The 5,320-nt window shown below is 41.1% G+C and overlaps 1 pseudogene; it reads right to left on the bottom strand.

The window, feature by feature from the left end:
* Positions 1-4,407: 4,407 nt before the first annotated feature.
* LOC119279544 overlaps positions 4,408-5,320 on the bottom strand; it is a 6,779-nt pseudogene continuing 5,866 nt past the window's right edge.

The raw sequence follows: 5,320 nt of genomic DNA, 5'->3' as shown, positions 1-5,320 counted from the left end.
CTTGCATGTAGCTCCGTTTTGTGAGTGTAATATAAAAAAATGTTCACCATGAGATGCTATTCATTTCATTACATTGTGCCATGCTTGTTTGAGCTCATCTTGATACCCTTATCATTGCTGCAAGAGTGTTATATGATGTTAACTGCTGCCTGTTAACAGAACTTTCTGTTTTGTCATTTTCGTTGCATTTTGTGTGTGCATCCTATGGGCTTGATGTCTACGAGTTTTGAGCTACATCATGCCATATTTACAGTGGTGCAATCCATGTATTTTTTATGCCTTTTGGTGAGTGCATCAAGCTTGTGTAGTAGGGTACTTGCTGTTACTGTTTTGCTAGGCTGAATCTGTTATATCATGATGCAATGTAAACCTGCTGCTACAAGTCATTCTATGCATAATCTGGAGATGTTCACTAAGGATGTTTTGTTATACATGTCGTGCTCTACCAATCCATGCCCTTGGTTGCATTTATAGCCTGTTGTAGCTTGTTGTAATCTTGCTCTCAAATTGCTAAATAATGTTTCTGTCAGCCTGTTAACATTAAGTTCAGTTTTTCCATGTCAATAACTAGTGATCCATGTACCCTATGGACTTGATCTTGCCATTCTTAGCTCCATAAACATGTCTTATTACTGTTGGTTACCTTGTCATGCCAGGTATTGCTCTGTGGTAAGTTTTACAAGCTCACCAACATGCCTACTTATCGTTGTTCCTCCCATGTACTGTTATTCTGAATTTGTCATATTATTTGCCATGTTTGCATGGATCCTACCATCTTTTCTGTTGATCTTTGGAATTAGTTCAGTAAGGGAGTTTTGTTCTTTCTCTTTAGTATTAGCATGCCGTGCCTTTGTTTGCCATGTTAAGTTCCTGTAGCATACTTTTTGATAGCTCTAAACATTGCAACCTGATGTAATTTCTGCCATGCACAGTGATTTCTGCCAAGTCTGTGAAACTGTTATTATTTGCAATCTTGCCATGTCCTTTTGAGCATGTTATAGTGTTTTCTGGAGATAGCTCAGTGTACATGCTTTGTCGTGCTTTACCTGTACATCATGCCCATGCCTTTTTGTTTTCATGTTGAGGTGTTGTAGCATATTGTTTTGATGCTTGCTAGATTCCTAGTTGCTATTTTGGACAGCTTGTCCTTTAAACTTGTTTCATGTGTATGTGTTGAATCGTTGCTCCGTTTTGAGTGTGCTCTATATGAAACTTGCTTGATTTTGCATGTAGTTTCATCTTATCATGTTGCATCCATGTTTTGGGAGTGTTTTCTTGATGTTTGTATGCATTTTGCATCAATGTCATGGTTAACTTGTTTTGCTCATATCTTCTACGCTGTAGCTCCGGACTAAATGAACCTTATATGAAACTTGACTAGAAATTCATGTAGATCATCTTGGTGAATTTTAACTTGATGTTTAACAACTTGAACATAAGGTTTATTCAGATCTGGGCCAATTTCGAAATTTGCATATGAGGACTTACCGGATTAGTTCTATATTGTTTTCGGCCTCATTTAAACTTGCTTTGATGTGTTGCTCTGGTATGCATCATCTCTTGCCATGAGTAGTTTCAGGTAGCCTTTGTCATGCATCTTGATTGGTTGTGCATCATGCCATGTCTATGTGTTGTGTGTTTACCTTGTTGTTTTCTTCTTTCCGGTTGTGCTCCTTCTCGTTAGTTCCTGTTTCGTTGTGATTGTGAGGATTCGTTCGTCTACGCTTGGTTCATCTTCGTGGCTTCATCTTCTTCATGGACTCGTTCTTCTTCCTTGCGGGATTTCAGGCAAGATGACCGCTACCTTGGATCTCACTACTATCATTGCTATGCTAGTTGCTTCGTTCTATCGCTATGTTGCGCTACCTATCACTTGTTCTTCAAGCCTCCCAATTTGCCATGTGAGCCTCTAACCTTTTTCACCCTTCCTAGCAAACCGTTGTTTGGCTATGTTACCGCTTTGCTCAGCCCCTCTTATAGCGTTGTTAGTTGCAGGTGAAGTTGAAGGTTGCTCCATGGTGGATAGGATTATGTTGGGATACCACAATATCTCTTACTTAATTAATGCATATATATACTTGGTAAAGGGTGGAAGGCTCGGCCTTATGCCTGGTGTTTTGTTCCACTCTTTCCGCCCTAGTTTCCGTCATACCGGTGTTATGTTCCTTGATTTTGTGTTCCTTACGCGGTTGGGTGATTTATGGGACCCCCTTGACAGTTTGCTTTGAATAAAACTCCTCCAGCAAGGCCCAACATTGGTTTTACCTTTGCCTAACAACCTACTAACTTTCCCTTGGGCAGGCCAACCCAAGGGTCATCTTTATTTTAACCCCCCCCCCCCCCGGGCCAGTGCTTCTCTAAGTGTTGGTCCGAACCAAGCCGCCTGCGGGGCCACTTCGGGGAAACTCGAAGTCTGGTTTTACTCGTAGCCTGTCTCATCCGGTGTGCCCTGAGAACGAGAACTTGACACCAGATTCGAATTAAAACGCATCAATCGCGTGTGTAGCCGTGATGATCTCTTTTCGGCGGAGTCCGGGAAGTGAACACGGTTTGGGTTATGTTTGAATGTAAGTAGTTTCAGGATCACTTCTTGATCATTGCTAGATTCACGACCATTCCATTTGCTTCTCTTCTCGCTCTTATTTGCGTAAGTTAGCCACCATATTTTGCTTAGCCGCTCACCACTTATCCATTCCTTTACCCAATAAGCTTTGCTAGTCTTGATACCCATGGTAATGGGATTGCTGAGTCCTCGTGGCTCACAGATTACTACAACAACAGTTGCAGGTACAGGTTATGTGATGATCTTGACGCGAGAGTGATGCTTGCTTGCTTTGAGTTCTTCTTCTACTTCATCGTTCAAGGGATAGGTTCCAGGTCGGCAGCCTGGGCTAGCAGGGTGGATGTCGTTTGAGTTTATGTTTGTGTTTCATCCATAGTCGGATGATGCTCTTGTGTATGATGATGTTGTATTCGTGTGGCATTGTATGCCTCTTGTATGTATCTCCATCTATTATGTAATGTTGATGTAATGATATCCACCTTGCAAAAGCGTATCAATATGCGATTCTATCCTTGGTGGGACCTTCGAGTCTCTTTAGGATAGTATCGCATATTGGGCGTGACAAGCATCCTGGTGCTTATCAACACAAAATATGCAGGCAACGGCATAACAAAAGGTTAAATATCCAAATTCTTATGTGTGGTTCAGAGATACAAAATAACATACTGAGATGTCGCACATGCCCTCATATAACACACATGCTTGTGAATGATGAATAACAACCCTCATAATCGATCTTATCGCGTACTGCCCAATTCGTGGACACCACCCCTCTATAAATAGTGTTGAGGTATTCAAGCTTTTCAAAATATTTTGGAACATATATTGATTAATGATAAAATAGTGTTCAGATATGCAAGATTTTCCAAATACATATTGTTCAAAAGAATTCCCAGTAAAAGTATGTATCATGATGGTACAGCCCAGCCACCTGGTGACTGAACCCCTTGCAACTAATAAAGTAAAAATATAAAATGAATATGTTGTGCCATCAATTTTCAACTCAACCAATTTGCAAACCACATGGTCTTTTCTGAGACAAAAGGACTTTAATCTAGTCAGCAAGTAATCAACACCATGAAAATGTGCACACTAAGAATCATCAATATTTATAATGATAGTTTAATATAACTGACTAACACAAAGACCAAGCACGTGATCTTTTGTATAAGAATCACCAAACAAGGTAATAGAGTGTGCTTTGGTTGGTAGCCAAATATTGCTAGCCAATACTTTAGCATGCTTACATTTGGCGACTTAATATAACTGACTATCACAGAGAACAAGCACACGATCTTTTGTAAATCACGAAACAAAGGTAATAGGACATGCTTTTATTGGCAGCCAAAAATTGCTAGCCAATAGTTTGGCATACCTACATTTTGCAACTCCAAAACTTGCCAAATGTAGGCAAGTTTCGAGAGAAGTTAGTACCCAACGAATTGGTTTAGCTTTGCCTTGCATAAATATTGGCAAGTCATCTTTCAGCACCAAACCATGAAATTTTTCATTACAAACACAACCAAGATGCATGGTAAACTAAGAACCAATATATCTATAAAGAGACACATGAAGCATGCAATAACATCAAAGAACCACTCTACTATTGCATTTTAATGTAAACTGATTTGCTTGGCCTTGATAAACCCTACAGTGTTGAGTGCACATAAATAGAAACTATCCCAACCCAACAATAAAAAGACTGATCTGCATTGGTGATACTACATGCCTACCAAACCAGCCCAGACAGTCGAAAGTCGGCACAAACACATCCTGGCGTAATACTTGAAGAGTGCTATATTTGTCTTGCCGTTTGCTAGTTTCTGGAGAAGACATAACCCAGTTTAATTTTCACCAAAAGAAATGAAGAATGGGGCCATAAGAAGCATACCATATCTCAGCTGCGCCTGTTGCTCCATTGCTTGCAGCCTTATTTTCAACTCATTGTTATGAGTCGCAAGTCCTCCAGAGTCCCTCTACAAACAAGTGCATCAGGAATTAGTTCCATCCTAACATAAACAAAATCAAAAATACAGAGCAACTCCATAAGACAAACCTGCAGCATTGTCAACCGTGTTGAAAGTGTAGTCGTCTTTGTCTGCAAGATCTGTACCTTATGCTCGAGTTCTTGAATGTACCTCATCTTGCGCTCCTTTGACCTTGCCGCAGACTGGCGATTTGCCAAAATCCTGTCAATTTAAAAAGTCAGGATGCTTAAATTGAGGGGGAAATATTTTTTCACTCTATGATGAAATGCACACTTCTTGGCCCTCTTAGGATCTGTCAAAGCTATCTCTGTGAGGCGTCCATTTGCCATAATCTTCTTCTTCTCAGCCTAAGTGAACTGTGAACTCGGTACCAAACAGTGATGCAGCAGCACCACCATCCAAGGACCCACTCCCGCTCCTACCACTAGTATAAAAACGACCTTACGTTAACCTCATTAGTCCCGGTTCAATTACGGCCCGGTACTAATGTGGCCATTAGTCCCGGTTTCAACGGCTAGGCATTAGTCCCGGTTTGTGGTGTACCTATAGTCCCGATTTGTGTCACAAACCAGGACTAAAGGGGTGGTGGCAGGCTGGCATTAGGCCGGGGCCCCATGAGCCCCTTTAGTCCCGCTTTGTGACACAAACCGGGACTATAGGTTAGACATTTAGTCCGGGTTGGATCCACCAACCGGGACTAAAGGGGTGTAACCTTTTAGTTTCGGTCGGTGGCTCCAACACAGACTAAAGGGGTTTCGTAATATAAAAC

Source organism: Triticum dicoccoides, chromosome 3B (assembly GCF_002162155.2).
Source record: "Triticum dicoccoides isolate Atlit2015 ecotype Zavitan chromosome 3B, WEW_v2.0, whole genome shotgun sequence".
Lineage (NCBI taxonomy): Eukaryota > Viridiplantae > Streptophyta > Magnoliopsida > Poales > Poaceae > Triticum > Triticum dicoccoides.
This window is presented reverse-complemented; position numbering and strand designations above follow the sequence as displayed.